A 19,361-nucleotide genomic window follows, 5' to 3' on the forward strand; every position below is an offset into this window, starting at 1 on the left:
ACTAGAACTGAAGCAGCTGGAACTCGACAGGTACCCGTATGCTGGCACTGTAGGCAGGGGCTTTAAACCTGCTGTGCCACAGTGCTGGCTGCAGTAGCATCATCTTTAATACACAGGTTTCTCTATGTGTTTATCTTCCAGAACTTTTCTGGGTGATTGGGCACATAAATCAGATACAGCCCTGCCTAATAAATAAATGGTAAGTATAGAATTAGACATGAGGAGAGTACTGTGAAATATATTGAACACATACTTATCTTTGTCCCCAGACTCAGAATAAAACCTTAAGTATCTTAGGGGCAGGTATTGTAGCACAGTGGGTTAAGTTGCCACTTGGGGCGCCCACATCTCATATCAAAGTGCCTAGGTTCAAGGTTTGCCTCTGCTTCCGATCCAGTCGCCTGCTAACGTGCATCTTGGGAGGCAGCAGATGATGGCTCAAGTACTTGGGTCCCTGCAACCCATCTTAGAGACCTGGATAGAGTCCATAGTTCCTGGCTTTGGCTTGACCCAGCCCTGGCTATTGCATGCATTTGGGAAGTGAACTAATGGAAGATCTCTGTCTCTTTGTTTCTCTGTCATTCTGCTTTTCAAATAAATAAATAAATCTTTAAATAAAAAAAAAAACTAACACGTCTTGAGCATGGAATGTTCCAAGAACTTTTGCATATTAAGCCACTTAATTCTCCTAACAACCCAAATGAGTTTGAGTATCTTTTTACAGATGAGCAAGCTGAAGAACAGACAGATTAAGTAGCTTGTCCGAAGTCACACAGCTAGCAAATGGCAGAGCCCTGATTCGAATCCAAGTATCAGATTACATAGTGTTTATCACTCTGTTCTAGAGCACTTCTTGTGGAAGACTAAAATATTGAGCTTTTTAGGGAGCCACGGACATGTTGAGTTTAGCTGGAAACCCAGAATTCCATGGAGAGATCAGGAGCTAGTGACTAACAGAGAGACCAAATGTAGGTGAGTGTCTGAGTGTCCCTAAGGGTCACAGCAGGTAGACAGTGATGTCACCAGGGAAATGGGAATGGGGGAAGTGGGACTTCAGGTGGGGATGGGGCGACCCTTTGACAGGCAGAACCACGGGGCAGGAGAGGCAGAATTCACAGAGGCAGGTTTTGTTTTGTTTTGTTTTTGTTGTTTTGTTTTTTTGGTCTGATTGCTTTTGCCTCTTTTGTGTGTCTTTGTGGCTTAGTGGGACATCAATACTTTCAGTGAGTAATACTGTTCAGTATTCAGTATTCCAGGGAGCAAATATCCAAGGTAAGGCCCCTATGGGGCTTTGTAGCTCTCCTCTTGTTATATGTATGGAGGAGGGTATTCACCTCTGTTGGTGTGACCCGCCCTTCACCTCACAGTTGCGAGACATCCTGATGTTAGCCCCTGGTGTTTTCTTTTTCTTTTTTATTTATTTGACAGGTAGAGTTTTAGACAGTGAGAGAGAGATAGAGAGAAAGGTCTTCCTTCCATTGGTTCACTCCCCAGATGGCTTCTATGGTTCGATCCGAAGCCAGGAATCAGGTGCTTCCTCCTGGTCTCCCATGCGGGTGCAGGGCCCAAGCACTTGGGCCATCCTCCACTGCCCTCCCAGGCCACAGCAGAGACTGGACTGGAAGAGGAGCAGCTGGGACTAGAACCCGGCGCTCATATGGGATGCCGGCGCCACAGGCAGAGGATTAACCAAGTGAGCCACGAGGCAGTTTTGAAACTGCAGGTGGCAGAAACAAATGAAGCCCCACTTCCTCTAGCCCCTTCCTCACCTGCTTTCCCCAGGGCTCCTCTACCTTGGCATCACCAGTACACCCCCTCTGCTGGAGACAAAGACAACAGAGAAAGGGCTGGGAAAGAAGACCTGACGGAGGAGGATTCTGATGTAGGAGAGGAGGGTGAGAAATCAAAATGAAAAAGTCTTAATCACTCCAGAGACACATGGTGGACAAGAAGAAATAGCAAAGGAGAGAAGCAGAGCAAGAAAGAAAATGTGGACAGAAAAGGACAAGACGGCTAAAATGGAACAAGAGCAGAAGTAGTCTTGGAAACATAATTCCTGATTATTTAGGTTTAACAAAGGAAGTGAGCAGAAAGCTGGAAGAGAAAGGCACCGGAATGGTCATAATTTGAATTTAAAAATGTAGTAATGCTTTGGCAACAAAGCAAAAAAAACAAGGACACCCCCAACTAGGACTTCCTCCCTTCCCGGCTCTCAGCTCAGTTAAAAGTTAGGTGGTCTTTGTGTTTACCTGTGAGAAAATCTCACGACTTGGCTAAATAGTTCATTCCAGGTATAGGTGGTCCCTGTTAAGTTGTTAATAAAGTCAAAACAATAGGGTGTATTTCAACATCTCTGCTTTTAAAATGCCATGCACGTCACACATTTTAAACAAAAAAGTAATTCTCTAATCCGTTTCAATTAATCCATGGAGCAAAACTGCATGGCCTTTCATTAGGTCCAGCTGCTTTCCTAGAACAACAAAACAATTCTGTTTTTTTTTTTTAATCGTCTAACTGATAATATTCTCAAGATAATTGCTAAGCTTTTAAATCTCCCCTGGTGCAACAAAAATATGCCTGTAATATACGTAATTTCAAGAGAAACCACACTCAGAAAGAAATAAGGGAGACAAACTATCTCACCAAGGTTCCAGGAGAATGAGGTGGATACAGCGCCCATATCTGAAAAATGTGTTTTTCTTTCCCTCCTTCTCTGAAATTTCCTCCCTTCTAAGGAAGGAATTTCTATTATTTATCTTGCTTTCTCATTATGCCTGTCTCTAAATATCCCTGCAACAGTTTCTCTCTTTGTTTTGGTCTGATGTTGCCCCCACCACCCCCACCCCGCCCCGTGTTTCCTTCTAAATTCTGACTTTGTTGTGTCTTGGGTCAGTGTGTCGCAGCCCCACAAACTTTCAGAGCTGCAAGCAGAGCAGGGCATTTGGCACAAAGTCAGTCACACATACCACACGACCACAAACAAGCCCTCTGACTGCAAAATCTTTTCAACAGTCCACTCCTGTTTCTTGTAGTCAGCAGTTCGCACAGACCCATGATTTGAAATAAGCAACACATACATTCACATACATTCTTCACGCACGTGGCCTCTGCAGGCGGCTCACAAAGGCACCATGTCTGCAGAGAGGCCTCGCAAGCTGCATACACAGCAGTGTATTCCCCACCCCTTTCAGCAGCTCCTCCTGACTGGCTCTTTCTTCCAGACACCTCCTCCCCTCTTGCTGCCTGGCAATGACCCCCTCCTTTTCCTGCACTTCAACTCCTAACTGCAGTGCCATCCATCACTTTCCCAATAGATCCTCAAGCAAAGCAATTGTTTTTTCTTGAAGCTCCCTTTTTCCCTGACTGCAAACTTGCTCCAGCAAAAGACACAGAACCTGCTTCTGGAACACAATATTGGAGGCCACTTTCCCACTACCCTAACTTGCTTCTGCAGGTTTTCATTTTGTCATGGAAGCCCTTGGGGAAAAAGCAGGGAGGAAGAGACAAGAAGAGGGAAAGGAAACAGGAAGGGAGAGAGAATGAGAGTACAGTGGGAAAAATGTCTGTTTTGCTGGGGACAACTTGGACAATTCCAGAAAAGCATTCTTTAAAGGATAGGAGAAAGAGCAAAGCCAGAGGCAGAAAATGGAGCAAGAGCTGTGGAAGTCAAAGGAGAAAGAAAGAAAAAAACGCACGAAAGATGAACCGGCTGATTTCCCCTGTTTCGGACGTGACCGCAAAAGAAGGAGCCTGAAAAAGGTTAACAGGACAATCAGTGGCAGTGGGAAAAACCCTATGGTAAGGGTGCCTATTCTGAAATTTCCTAACAGGATAAAATAGATAGTCATCACAAATGCTTTCCAAGTTCTAATTTAAAGGCATTTACCCATGCTTAGTTAAGCACATGATATATCCCAAATACTTCAGCATTTGAAACAAAGTCATTCAAAAAACCATGTGTTTATCTGAACTTCACATTTAACTGATAATCATCCTGTATTTGTCAGGCAGTCATGCCTGAGGGGAGTCAGATACACGCCCAAGATCGAGAAATACCACTATAAATGTTAAAAGCCGGCATTTACTAAGACCAGGTGAATCAGAATCACTCGAAGGCGGTTACAAGGTACAGAACCTTGCCCTCAGCACAACTTAATACGCCCAGAGCCCAAGATCCTTCACTGTGATATCCACTGGAATGTTTGATAACTGAAGTACGATTGCTTGACAATTCCTTGGTGAAGCTCTGCCTAAATCGTCATAAAGTCAAACACTGCATTTCATTTCTATGTGCTTCTGAATGTCATGCTATTTAGTGCACACTTCTTTTTAAAGATTTTTTTAAGGATTTATTTATTTGAAAGTCAGAGTTACACAAAGAGAGGAGAGACAGAGAGAGAGGTCTTCCATCCGCTGGTTCATTCCCCAGATGGCTGCAATGACCGGAACTGCGCCGATCCAAAGCCAGGAGCAGGAGCTCCTTCCAGGTCTCCAACATGGGTGCATGGGCCCAAGGACTTGGGCCATCTTCTACTGCTTTCCCAGGCCATAGCAGAGAGCTGATCAGAAGTGGAGCAGTTGGGACTAGAACCGGCACCCATATGGGATGCTTCAGGCCAAGGCATTGACCTGCTGTGCCACAGCACCAGCCCCAAGGAAAAACTCTTGACAAAAATCAACATCCGTTCATGATAAAAACTCTCAGCAGCCTAGCCATGGAGGAGAACTTAAACTGCATCAAGAACATCTTAAAAAAAAAAAACAAAAAAAACAGGCCAGCGCTGTGGCTCACTCGGCTAATCCTCCGCCTGCGGCGCCAGCACCCCAGGTTCTAGTCCCGGTTGCTCCTCTTCCAGTCCAGCTCTCTGCTGTGGCCCAGGAGAGCAGAGGAGGATGGCTCAAGTGCTTGGGTCCCTGCACCCGCATGGGAGACCAGGAGGAAACACCTGGCTCCTGGCTTCGGATCGGCTGTAGCAGCCATTAGGGGGGTGAACCAACGGAAGGAAGACCTTTCTCTCTGTCTCTCTCTCACTGTCTATAACTCTCTCTCTGTCTCTCTCTCTCTCTCTCACTAGCTCTGCCTAGCAAAAAAAATAAAAATAAATAAATAAATAGCAATGGGCATTGATACTCAGAGGGCTAAGATGCAGTTTGGGAGCCTACATCCCAAACTGAAGTGCTGGTTCGAGTCTCTTCTATTCTGCTTCTAAGCCAGCTCCTGCTAATGAACTCTGGGAAGCAGCAGGTGATGGTTCAAGTATGGGAGTCCCTTTTCATCCCTGTGGGAAACCTGGAGTTCCCAGCTCCTGGCTTCAGCCTTGCCCAGCTCCAGCTATTGTGGACATTTGGGTAGTGATTCAGCAGATGGAAGATCTCTCTCTCTCTCTCTGACTGTGCTTTCAAATAAAATGAAAAAGAAAAACAAACAAACACCTACAATTAACATCATATTTAGTGGTGAAAATCCAGAAACTCCCAATAAGGTCAGGATCAAGGTGAGAATGTCCTCTCTTTTCAGTTGGTACTAGAAGCCATTGCCAATGCAATAACATGCTAAAAGGAAATAAAAGGTGTACAAATGAGCAAGGAAAAAAAAAAAGGCTGTCTTTACTCAGACATCTATGCAAAAAAAATCCAAAAGAATCGACAAAAAAAAAAAAAAAAACACTTGAAACAAATAACCAATGATAGAAAGATTTCAGGATACAAAATGTATGCCCAAAGTTAATCGCATTCCTATATACCTGCAATGAACAAAGGGAGTTTGTGACTGAAAGCACAATACTTCTGGGGCCAGAACAGTGATGTGGCAGGTTAAGCCTCCGTCTGCAGTGCTAGCATCCCATATGGGTGCCAGTTCATGTCCAGTTGCTCTACTTCTGACCAGCTCTCTGCCAATGGTCTGGGAAAGCAGTGAAAGATGGCCCAAGGGCCTGGGCCCCTGCACGCACATGGGAGACCCAGATGAAGTTCCTGATTCCTGGCTTCTGCCTGGCTCAGCCCCAACCATTGCAGCCATCTAGGGAGTGAGCCAGTGGATAAAGATCTCTCTCTCCCTGTCTCTACCTCTCTGTAACTCTGGCTTAAAAGTTTATATAGAGGGGCCACTGCTGTAGCATAGTGGGTAAAGCTGCTGCCTTCAGTGCCAGCATCCCATATGGGTGCCAGTTTGAGTCCCGGCTGCTCTACTTTCAATCCAGCTCTCTGCTATGGCCTGGGATAGCAGTAGAAGATGGCCCAAGTCCTTGGGCCCCTGTACCCATGTGGGAGACTCAGAAGAAACTCCAGGCTCCTGGCTTCAGACCGGCGTAACTCTGGCCATTGCAGCAATTGGGGAGTAAACCATCGAATAGAAGACCTCTCTTTCTCTGCCTCTCCTTCTCTCTATGTGTAACTCTGACTATCAAATAAAATAAATCTTTTAAAAAACAGTTTATATTGAGAGGCAAGACCCAGAAAAGCAACTGAATATTATAAGAACAAACTCATAGTACTGCTACTACCCAACTTCAAAATTTATTATAGGGCCCAGAGCTGTTTCATAATGGGTGAGGCCACTGCCTGCAGTGCTGGCATCCCATATAGGCACTGGTTCAAGTCCCCACTGCTCCACTTCCAATCCAGTTCACTGCTAATATGCTTGGGAAAAGCATTGGAAGGTGAGTTGATGTTTGGGCCTCTGCTAGATGAAGTTCCTTGCTCCTGGCTTCAGTCTGGCTCGGCCCCAGCCATTTCAGCCATCTGAGGAATGAGCCTGCAGATGAAAGATCTCTCTCTTCCTGTCTCTTGTTCTCTATAACGCTTTCAAACACATAAATAAATCTTTAAAAAATTACTATAAAAATTGTGTATATGAAATACATGAAATTTCTTCCCTTTATATAAATTTTTAAAAACTAAAAAAAAAGTTTAAGAAGATTTACTGTAAGCTATAGTAAGCAAGCCATGCTCTATAGTAGAAAGATAGACAGGCAGATCCATGAAGCCAGAGAGCTCAGAAAGCATAAATGTGATTTTTTCAGCTTTACTGAGGTATGATTTTTAAATAAAACAGTATAAATTTAAGATGCGATGATGTGGGGCCAGAATGGTGGCATGGCAGGTAAAGCCGCCACCTATGATGCCAGAATCCCATATGGGTGCTGGTTCGAGACCTGGCTGTTCCACTTCCCATCCAGCTTCCTGTTAATGAGCCTACAAAGCAGCAAAAGATGACCCAAATCCTTGAGCCCCTGCACCCATGTGTGATACCCAGAAGAAGCTCCTGGCTCCTGGTTTTGGTCTGGCCCATCCCTAGCCTTTGCAAACATTTAGGGAGTAAACCAGTGGATGGAGGATTGATCTCTCTCTTTTTCTCCCTCTCTCTGTAATTCTGCCTTTCAAATAAATAAAATAAAACTAAGATGTTATGATGTAATGATATTTTATATATGTGTATATAGTAAAATTATTACCATAATCAATTAGCTAACACATCTCTCACCTTACCTACTTATTTTATTTTATTTTTTATCTATTCGAGAGAGAAAGAGAGAGAGCGCTCATCTACTGGTTCACTTCCCAAATGTCCAGTGCAGGGCCCATTCGAGCCCACGAGACAGGGACTCAATCCAGGCCTGCGTGTGGATGCAGAAAGCTAATCACTTGAACCATTGCCATCGCCTTCCATGATCTGCATTAGCAGGAAGCTGGTGTCACAAGCCTGTGCCAACTATCAAACCCAAGTCCTTCAGTGTAGAACACAGGCATCTTAATCAAGTTTCCTAACTGCTAAGCTAAACACTTATCCCATTTTTTTTAGCTTTTTCTTTTTCAAGTTCTGTTTATTTATTTATTTATCCAAAAGGCAGTGTTAGAGAGTTACAGAGTGCTAGAGAGAGAGAGAGATCTTCCATTGGCTGGGTCCTGTCCTGTGGGGGATGCTGGATCCGGAGAGGCCTAGAGGAACTTCCAGAGCCTGCCTCGAATTCGAAAACCTGACTTTAAGTTTCAAATTCCTGGTAGCAAACGCCCCAGCCCCAGGGCGCTTCTGCCTAAGGATCATTAAGGTGGTATAATAGAAGTGGCTAGGACCTTTTTGCATCACAACACCCCACCCCTTGCCCGCATCTGCTCATCTGCTCTGTACCATCTGCTCGCTCAGTACCTTTTACAATAAAGTGAGACCCTGCTTCGACTGGGCTCCACACCGCACCTGATTGTCCCCCGGGTTTGGGGAAGGCTGAGTGGCGAGTGGCGCACTTTCCCCTCCTCGGTCAAGGCAAGCTGCGGGCAGCCTGCCTAATTCTCCGGCGGTGGTGAGGAACAGTCACCGCAATGTCCCAGATACCCACAACAGCCAGGGCTGGGCCAGGGCTTCCGTGTGTGTGGCAGGAACCCAAGTACATGCCCGTCATCTGGTGCCTCCCAGGAGCATTAGCAGGAAGCTGGATCCGAGGCATAAGCAGAATCTGATCCTAGATGCTCTGATACAGGATGCGGGTGTCCCAAGCAGTGGCTTAACCTGCCATGCCACAACATCCACCCAAATAATTTTCCATCTTTTTTTTAATTTATAAATTCATGTATCTGATAGGCAAATAGACTGAGAGATGTGGACAGTCAGAGAGGGAGCCCCCATCTGAGTTTTTTTAAGGGGTGGGGTTTATTTTATTTTGAAAAAGCCTCGGAAGTCACTCTATTATAAATAAAGGGACACGGTTGAACAGGCAGGAAACAGGTTCCCCATTGCGAGTTCTCCTGATAGCTCCTGCAAGGATCATGGAGATGTTGAGCGCCTGTATTTTGGAGCAATGCTCCATCTCGTCCTCTTGAGGTTTGATATTGGTGACTAGCCCTGCTTCAGAGCAGGTGTTGTTTATGCTGGACAACTGTTCATGGCTGGACCAGAAAAGATTCCATGAGTTATGATAGCATAACTTACACTTTGCAAAAAATAATTGTCAAGAGAATAAAAAGATAAGCCTACTGGGAGTATATGTTTACAAAATCAAACCTGAAAAAGGCTTCTTATATATCCAAATATACAAAGAGTTCTTAAAACTAAACAATAAGAAAATGAGCAATGTGATTTTTTTTTTTTTTACAGGCGGAGTTAGACAGTGAGAGAGAGAAAGGTCTTCCTTTTGTTGGTTCACCCCCAAATGGCCGCTACAGCCGGCGCGCTGTGCAGATCCAAAACCAGAAGCCAGGTGCTTCTCCTGGTCGCCCATGCAGGTGCAGGGCTCAAGATTTGGGCCATCCTCCACTGCCTTCCCAGGCTACAGCAGAGAGCTGGACTAGAAGAGGGGCAACCGGGACAGAATCTGGCACCCCGACTGGGACTAGAACCAGGGGTGCCGGCGCCAGGGGTGCCGGCGCCACAGGCAGAGGATTAGCCTAGTGATCCGTGGTGCCGGCCTAGCAATGTGATTTTAAAAGTGGGTAAGATTCCAGAACATGCATTATATCAAAGATACCCAGGTGGCAAACACGCATATGAAAAGGTGTTCCACATCCTATGTCTTTGGAGAAATGCAAATTAAAACATGAGATTCCCACCAGCCCTTATTAGAATGGCAAAAATCCAGAACACTGACAACACCAAATGTTGACAAGTCTGTAGAACTGAAACTCACTCGTTGCTGGTAGAATGTAAAATGGTACTGCCACTTGGAAGAATGTTTCCAACAAAACTGAACACACTCTTACCATCTGATCTAGCCATCAAGCTCCCAGGTATTTACCCAAAAGAGATGAAAGTTTATATCCACATAAAAAACCCACACGGGATGTTTATTGCAGTTTCATTCATAATTGCCAGAACTTGGAAGCAACCAAGGTATGCTTTCATAGGTAATTGGATAAACTATGGTAAATTCAGACAACGAAATAACATTCAGTGATAAAAGCAATGAGCTGTGGCCGGTATTGTGGTACAGCAGGTTAAGCTGCCTCCTGAGACACTAGGATCCCATGTGCTTGGGTTCGGTTCCTGGTTACTCCACTTTCAACACAGCCCTTCATATATATTTATTTTCTTTCTTTCTTTCTTTCTTTCTTTCTTTTTTTTTTTTTTTTTTCAGCAAAGCAAACACCTTTTAATTCCATTTTCCATGAACTTTTCGAAGTTCTTTCCTAGTGGGTACACTAGACTATTTGTCTAAAGCCACAGAATGTATAAAATCCAGAGTAAACCCTTGGGGGCCAGCACTGTGGTGCTGAAGATAAAGCAGCCACCTGCAGTGCCGGCATCCCATATAGGCACCTGTTCAAACCCCAGATGCTCCACTTCCAATCCAGTTCTCTCCTATGGTCTGAGAGAGCAGTAGAAGATGTCTCAGAGGCTTGGGCCCCTGCACCTGCCTGAGAGACCCGGAAGAAGCTCCTGGCTTCGGGCTCCATATCAATGAAGCCCTGGACGTTGCAGCCATCTGGGGAGTGAATCAGCAGATAGAAGACCTCTCTTTCTCTGCCTCTGCCTTTGCCTCTCTGTAACTCTGCCTTTTAAATAAAATAAATAAATCTTTAGGAAAAAAAAAAAGAACAAGTTGGGTCCCTGCACCTGAGTGGGAGACCCAAAAGAAGCTCCTGGCTTCTGGCTTCAGCCTGGCCCAGCCCCAGCCATTGTGGCCATTTGGGGAGTGAACCAGTGGATGGAAGATCTCTCTCTCCTCTCTATATTTGCCTTTAAAATAAATAAATAAACCCTAAAGAGAAGAGAAGAGAAGAGAAGAGAAGAGAAGAGAAGAGAAGAGAAGAGAAGGGGAGGGGAGGGGAGGGGAGGGGAGGGGAGGGGAGGGGAGGGGAGGGGAGGGGAGGGGAGGGGAGGGGAGGGGAAAAGCAAAGCAAAGCAAAGCAAAGCAAGCTAGTAGTACTTAATGGAATGCCTGACACTAGGGAAGAAACCAGACTCAACACAGGTCTTACTTCTTAGCAGTCTTCCATCCTACCTGGTGTAACGCCATTTCTTGCTAGGTAAACTACATTAACCATCAACTAGAACAATAAATGAGCGGGAGGCAGAAGCAAACTGAAGACCTGTCAGAAGTAGTAATTTACTGCCCTCTCGTGTCCAGTTTTAGGAACTGCAGCCTCTTCAAAGAAACCTGATTTCTCTACGTTTTATCACAGAACACTTGCATTAAATTTTAATTATTGACTTTCACTTTATTTGAAAGTCAGGGAGACAGAAACAGAGAGGCCTTTCATACTCTGGTTCACCTCCCATATGCCTGCCGTGACTAAGGCTAGGCCGTACAGAAGCCAGGAGCATGAAACTCAATCTGAACCACCCGTGTAGGGGTCAGGGACCCCCCCCCCCCCCAAGTAGCTGGGCCACCTTCGGCTACCTCCCAGGGTACACATTAGCAGGACGTTGGGTAGTAAGCAGAGGTGCTGGGACTCAAAGTAAACAATCCATAACGTGATCCGAACATCCTAAGCGGCACCCTTACGGCTCCGCCAAATGCCCGCCCCATCACCCAGAACACTTCAGACATAAGATGTAGGTGTTTTTTTCCCCCAAAACTGATCCATTCAGACCCTGGCTGGGTGTCCCACAACTCAGTGCTGACACCATTAACCTGGAATTAACATCAGATCCCACAGGTTTGGGATTCGATCCCACAAGTTCAAGGCCCGGTACCACAAGTTCAAGGTTCAGCACAAGACGGCAGCCACCGCAGACGCCAGCTGAGAAGCCAGGCCTCTGAGACTCTGGATGGAGCAGTGATAACCTGGAAGTTCCCACAGCCCCATCCTTGGGGCCCACAGTTTGCCAGGAGAGCTCACGCGTTACTTACCAGTGTATTACAGAGGACGGGTGTTCAGCCAGATGACAAGTGACAGGACAAAGTCCTGAAGGGTCCTGGGAAAGAAATCCTGGAGCGTCTCTCACTGAGGAGTTGGGCAGTGCCACCCTCCCCGCGCCTGGACGCAGTTCACCAGGCCCTGCTCATCAAGTCTCCTAGTCCCAGCACTTTTATGGAACTTCTTCTCCAGCCCCTCCCCATAGCTCCCCCTCCCCTGGTCAAGAGGTGGAGCTGAAAATTGCCACCCTTCAATCACCTACATAGACTTTCAGGTAAGAAGCCCTACACCCTACCCTACCCTGAGGCTAGCCAGGGCCACACCCAAGTCATTTTATCAGCAGAAACTAACCTCCTGATGGTATTCAAGACTAAGGGCTTGTTCTGAATAATAAAAGACATTCCTATTACTCAGAAAATTCCAAGTATTTTAGGAGCTCTGTGCCAGACACTAGATGCAAAGATCAACTCTATTTCTCATTATACCACTTTTATTCAGTATGCCTTGTTGTTTGTTTTTTTAAAGATTTACTTATTTATTTGAAAGAATTACACAGAGAGAGAAGGAGAGGCAGAGAGAGAGTCTTCCATCCGCTGATTCACTCCACAATTGGCTGCAATGGCTGGAGCTGAGCCAACCCAAAGCCAGGAGCCAGGAGACTCTTCTGGATCTCCCATGTGAGTGCAGGAGCCCAAGGACTTGAGCCACCTTCTACTGCTTTCCCAGGCCATAGCAGAGAGCTGGATAGGAAGAGGAGCAGCTAGGACTAGAACCAGAGCCCATATGGGATGCCGGCGCTGCAGGCGGTGGCTTTACCCACTATGCCACAGCGCTGGCCCCCATGTTTTTTTTAAATTATTATACACTTTAATTTTTCATCTCTTTTATTCATTAGAAAGGCAGGGAGAGAGACAAAGAGAGATCTTCCCTCCACTGGTTCATTCTCCAAATGCGGCAACATCTGGGGTTGGGCCAGGTCAAAGCCAGAAGCCAGGAACCCAGGAGCCAGGAACTCATTCTTGGTCTCCCAAGTGGGTGACAAGGGTCCAACTACTTGAGCCGTCAGCTCCTGCTTCCCAGGGTGCCTGTTAGCAGGAAGCTGGAATGGGAGCAGAGACTCCAACTCAGGCATTCTGCTATGGGATGTGGGCGTTTCAAGTGGTGTTGTAACCACGACATTAAACACCCACTCTTAGACTCCATTTTATTTTATTTTACTTTTTAAGATATATGTATTCATTTGAAAGGCAGAGTTACAGAGAGGGAGAGACAGAAAGAGACAAATTTTCCACCTACTTTTTCCCTCCCAGAAACAGCCATAACAGCCAGGGCTGGGCAGGTCAAAGCCAGGAGCTAGGAGCTTCATCTGGGTCTCCCACATGGTGGCAGGAGCCCAAGCACTTGGGCCACCTTCCTCTGCCTTCCAAAGAGCGTCAGCAAGGAGGTGGATCTGAAGTGAAGCAGCTAGGGCTGGAGCCAGCTCCTCTATGTGATGCCAGTGTCACATAGAGGCTTAACCCTTGGTACCACAATGCTGGCTCCCCAACACTCAATTTTAGACATGCTGAGATAATAGAAATTTTTTAAAGATTTATTTTATTTATTTGAAAGACAGAGTTATAGAGAGAGGTAGAGACAGAGAGAGAGGTCTTCCATCCGCTGGTTCACTCCCCAGATGGCCGCAACAGCCAGAGCTGAGCCAATCCGAAGCCAGGAGCCAGGAGCTTCTTTCAGGTCTCCCACATGGGTGCAGGGATAGAAGGATTTGGGCCATCTTCTACTGCTTTCCCAGGCCATAGCAGAGAGCTGGATCAGAAGAGAAGCATCCGGGACTAGAACCAGCACCCATATAGGATGCCAGTACTGCATGCCAGGGCCTTAATTCGCTGTGCCACAGCACCAGCCTCGAGATAATATAATTTAGCTTGCTCAACATCTATTCAAACTTTCTGTATCAAAGATATTGGAAAAGTAAACACCAGATATCCTTGGCTTTTCTACAGCTAGATTGTAAATATGATTGAGGTTCTAGCAACAACACACATTGGCAAAAAACCCAATTTAAAAACCAAGCTAGTTCCACTTTCAATCTAGCTCCCTGCAAATACACCTAGGGAAGCAGTAGAAGATGGCCCAAGTGCCTGGGCCCCTGCACCCATGAGGGAGACCCAGAAGAAGCTCCTGGCTCCCGGCTTCAGATCGATCCAGCTCCGGTGTTTGCAGCCATTTGGGGAGTGAACCAGCATATGGAAGACTCTCTCTCTCCCTCTGCCTTTCTGTAACTCTGCCTTTCAAATAAATAAATCTTAAAAAGAAAAAAATAAAGAAAGCCAGTTGAAGGGCTGGCACTGTGGTACAGCGGGTTCAGCCGTCACTTGAGGGACACCAGCCTCCCATATCAGAGTCCTGGTTTGAGTCCACACTGCTCCACCTCTGATCCAGCTCCCTGTGGATGCACCTGGGAGGCAGCAGGTGATGGCCTAAGTACTTGGGACCCTGCCACCCACATGGGAGACCTGGATGGAGTTCCAGGCTCCTGGTTTCAGCCTGGCCCAGCCCCAGCTCATGCAGCCATTTGAGAAGGGAACCAGCAGATGGAAGATGGTTAAACCATTGCTTACAGCACCAGTATCCCCTATCAGAGTGGTGGTTCAAGTCCCAGCTGCTCTGCTTCCAATTCAGCTCCCTGCTAATGTACCTAGGAAAGCAGTGGAAGGTGGCCCAAGTGTTGGTGCCCCTACCACCCATGTGGGAGACACAGAGAGAGATCTTGGCTCCTGGATTTGGCCTGGACCAGCCCAGGCTGTTGTAGCCATTTGAGGAGTGAACCAGCAGATGGAAGATCTCTCACTTTCTATGGCTCCCTCTCTGTCACTGTGCTTTTCCAACAAACAAACAAACATATCCAAGCTAAGTAAGGTAAGAGGCAAGGAGTGAAGACCTGTTTCCTTGGTGTGGGTGACAGGAGAGCTGGGGTGGCTTTACAGTGACTTCCCAGGTGGTGGGAGGAGCAATCGAGTCTGCTAGTGGTCACTTCTGGCGGCTCAGCCCAGAGTATGTTCCTTTAGAGTTCTTTCTTTCCGTGTCATTGGTTCTGTCCTCTACAGTTAAAGCCTGTCTGACTCAGGTGCCAGGGGACATGCAGAGAGTCCGATCTAGAGCTCAGGTGGTCCCTATCAGTAAGAAGCTGGCTATCCACTCCTTTCCCAGGTGCATTAGCAGGGAGCTGGATTGGAAACAGAACAGCCAGAACTCGAGCAGGTGCTTCTGTATGGGATGTCCGTGTTATAGATGGTGGCTTAACCCACAGCACCACAACGCAAGCCCCCGAAAACTACCAGTACTGAAGACTAAACAGAAGAGGGGCTGGTGTTGTGGTGTAGTGGGTAAAGCCACCACCTGGGATGCCAGCATCTCGTATGGGCACCAGTCCCAGCTGCTCCACTTCCAATCCAGGTCCCTGCTAATGGGCCTGGGAAAGCAGCAGCAGACGGACCAGGTGCTTGAGCCCCTGCATCCACGTAGGAGACCCAGATGAAGCTCCTGGCTCCTGGCTTCAGCCATTGTGGCCATTTGGGGAGTGAACAAGCAGATGGAAGCTGTCTATATCTGTCTGTCTGTCTCTCTCTCTCTCTGACTCTGCCTTTCAAATAAATAAAACAAATCTTAAAAAAAAATAAACAGAAGAGAAAAAGAGAAATGTAAAAGAACACTAGGGAGGTGTTGAGAGAAAAACAAGAAATGTGATATCACAGATGCCAAGGGGATGGGCGATTTGGAGAGGCAGGGACTGGCCAGGGTGCCTGCGATGAGGAAAATGGGACTGCAATGTGTTCTATTGAGCAACAAAGAGGCCTTGTGTGACAGCTTTTCTTAGAATTGTGAAAAGAGGTGAGCGAGGTTTCAGGAAGAGGGGAAAATACAAGCACTCCTTGTTTGGCACACAACCCGGTCTGTTGAAAAGGTTCAGTGTTAACCTAGGAGGCGCTGCGGTGGACATTCTGTGCCACGACTTCTAGTAAGAGGTGGAGTCCGTTTCTCCTAGCCTTCCGCTGGAGTTGATCCCGTGACGTCTGTTATCCCACGTAACATGGTCTGAGCCTTGAGAAGCCTTGTAGCGTCTTCGTTCACTTGGCGAGTGCTTCCTTTCTCAAGCCACCGCCACCGTGGGTCTGGTGGAGGACGTGGCGGGGCAGGGAGGGGAAGAGGGAGGCAGAGGCAGTTATCTGCCGGTTCACTCCACAAAGGCTTGCAACAACCAGGGCTGGGAGCCAGGGACTCCGTTTTGGTCTCCCGCAGGGTACTCACAAGGGTGCGAGTACTTTGGCCACCCTCTGCTGCATTCCCAGGTGCACTAACAGGGAGCTGAACAGCCAGGACTTGAGCTGGCTCTCGGATATGGGATGCCAGTGTTGCAAGCTTAACCCACTGAGCCACAATACCAGCCCCTAGCCTTATCATTATTGTCATTATTGGAGAGGCAGAGTGACAGAGAGAGAAGAGACAGATTTTCTAATCACTGGTTCACTTCCCCAGTGTATGCAACAACTGGGGCTGGGTGAGGTCTAAGCCTAGAGCCAGGAATTCCATCTGGTTCTCCTATATGGGTGGCATGGACCCAAGTACTCGGTCCATTATCTGCTGCTACCCAGGTCCATAGCAGGGAGCTGGATTGGAAGGAGAGGAGCTGGCACTTGAATCATGCACTTTGATATGGGTCGTGAGTGTCACAAGCAGTAGCTTAACCTGTTGATGTCACATGTCCACCCTGCTCTTCAGTCTTATCCCAGAAAATACAAGTGGTGCTGGTGACCCCCACAGAATAGCAAGTAAATTCTAATTTCCTGGGGCTGGCGCTGTGGTGTAGTAGGTTAAGCCACCGCCTGCAGTGCCAGCATGCCATGTGGGTGCCAGTTCGAGTCCTGGCTGCTCCACTTCTAATCCAGCTCCTTGCTAATGGCCTGGGAAAGTAGTGGAAGAGGGAGAGAGAGAGAAAGAGAGAGCATCCAATCACTGGTTCACTCCTCAAATGCTGGCAAATGCCGGGGTGAGCCAGGCTGGGGCCAGGCTGAAGCCAGGAGCCTGGAACTTCATCCAGGTTTCCCAGTGAGTGGCAGGGGCCCAAGCATTTGAGCTGCCAACTGCTTCCTCCAAGGATGCCTTGGCAGGAAGTTGGATTGGAAGCAGAGCAGCTGGGACTGGAACCAGCAGTGTGGTATGGATGCAGGCTTTGCAAGTGTTGACTTAACTGCTCTGTCACAGCACCCACCCCAGTGCCCAGAGGCATTAATTTATGTAGCTTTATCCCACCTTTTGGCTAGCATAGCGTGTCATATGATAAATGCTCCATAAACATTATGACTAACTAGTTTATGTTAGTAGCTCATGTAATAGCTAATTTATAGTACTTTACGTAAATATAGTTCTGTTCATACTATATCACATAATTATTATATGATGGATACTTCAAAAAGGGTCATGAAAAGGAGTTAAAATATAAGTTTAAATTAATGTACATAGTGGGTCTTCCAAAATTTCTTAAGGGGGGCCTGCATTGTGGCGCAGCAGGTTAAGCTACCACCTATGATGCTGGCATTGCATACCAGAGCACCGGTTTGAGTCCCAGATGCTTTATTTCCAATCCAGCTCCCTGCTAATGCACCTGGGAAAGCAGTGGAGGATGACCCAAGTACTTGGGCCCCTGCACCCACATGGGAGACCCAGAAGAAACTCTTGGCTCTTGGTTTGGGCCTGGCCCAGCCCTAGCACCAGCCTTTACAGTTATTTGGGGAGTGAACCAGAGGTTGGAGGATCTCCCTCTCTCTGTGTCTCTCCCCCTCTCTCTGTAACTGTCTTTCAAATAAATAAAACAAATCTTTAAAGGAAAAAAATGCTTATTTTAAAAAAAGTTCTTGTGGACGTGGTAAAGCTGCCACCTGCAGTGCCAGCATCCCATATGGACGTTGGTTCTTGTCTAGCTGCTCCACTTCTGACCCAGGTCTCTGCTATGGCCTGGGAAAGCAGTAGAAGATCGCCCGGATACTTGGACCCCTGCACCCATGTGGGAAGAATCAGAAGAAGCTCATGGCTTCTAGCTTCAGATCAGCACAGCTCCAGCAGTTGCAGCCATCTGGGGAGTGAACCAGGAGATGAAAGACCTCCTCTCTCTCTGCCTCTGCCTCTGCCTCTCTGTAACTCTGCCTTTCAAATAAATATTTTTTTTTAATTCTTAAGAGTGGGGCCAGCGTTGTGAGGGATAAGCTGTCTCATACAATGCCAGCATCTTGTATTAGCTGTGTGGCTTCTGATCCAGCTCCCTGCTAATGTGCCTGGGAAAGTATCAGAGGAGGGCCTAAGCATACTGGAGTCCCTGCCACCTGTGTGAGACCCAGATGGGACTCCAGGCTCTCTGCCTTTCAAATTAAAATATATATATTACTTTTATTTATGTCTTTCTTTAGTTTCTGTTGTTTGAGAATCCAGGTACAATTTCTGACTCAGTGTCTCACAAGGATGTAATCAAGGTGTTGCCTGAGGCTGCAGTCATCTCAAGGCCCAACTGAAACAAGATCTACTTCCAAGTTCGTTCCCTTGCTTTTGGCAGGTCTTAAGCCCTTGGCTGTTGCTTACACATCAGTTCTTTGTCACATGGGCTTCTCTATAGAGTAGCTCACAGCATGGCAGCTGACTGTCAGGGCAAGGAAGCAAGGAAGCAAGGAAGAGAGCAGGAGAAAGCAGCCAAGGTAGAGGGCAGAGCTGTTTTGGAACCTGCTGCACCCTCTTTTCTGCTCTGATCTATTTGTTAGTAGTACCTAAGTCCACACTACAAGGGCACAGGATCACACAGCAGGTGGAACACAGCGAGTGGGACCAGGCGGGGCCCTCTGTTTTCTTTTTGAAAACTTATTTATTCATTTGAAAGGCAAAGCTGGAGGAAGAGAGGGGGAGAGAGATTAATCGATCTTCTCCCCCAAATGGCCACAATAGCCAGGACTGGGCCAGGCTAAAACCAGGAGCCAGGAACTCCACCCAGGTCTCCCATGGTAGTGGCAGGGACCCAGGTACTTCAACTGTACAGCAACTTCATTGCTGTTTTCCCAGGGCATGTTAGCAGGAAACTGTTCAGAAGCAGAATAGATGGGCTCCAATATGGGATGTTGGTGCAGCAAGCAGCGACTTAATGCAGTGCCAGGCCCTAAATTATACATGCCTTGCATGCAATGATTGTACAACTTTATTGCCAAAATTCTATTGTTTCTAGAATAGCCATTGCCCTATTTCTCTGCTTTGGGTGGGAGGACCAGTTCCTTTTACTCTGTTCCTTTCATATGACTTCACTTTGTTGGCTACTTGTTCCACTTGATGAATTTTTTTAAGATTTTATTTATTTATTTGAGAGACAGAGTTACAGAGAGAGGGAGATACAGAGAGAGAGGTCTTCCATCTGCTGGTTCACTCTTCGAAGGGCTGCAACAGCCAGAGCTGAGTCAATCTGAAGGTAGGAGCCAGGAGTTTCTTCCAGGTCTCCCATGTGGGTGCAAGCTCTCAAGCACTTGGGCCATCTTCTACTG

This window comes from Oryctolagus cuniculus, chromosome 9, assembly GCF_964237555.1.
Source record: "Oryctolagus cuniculus chromosome 9, mOryCun1.1, whole genome shotgun sequence".
NCBI lineage: Eukaryota > Metazoa > Chordata > Mammalia > Lagomorpha > Leporidae > Oryctolagus > Oryctolagus cuniculus.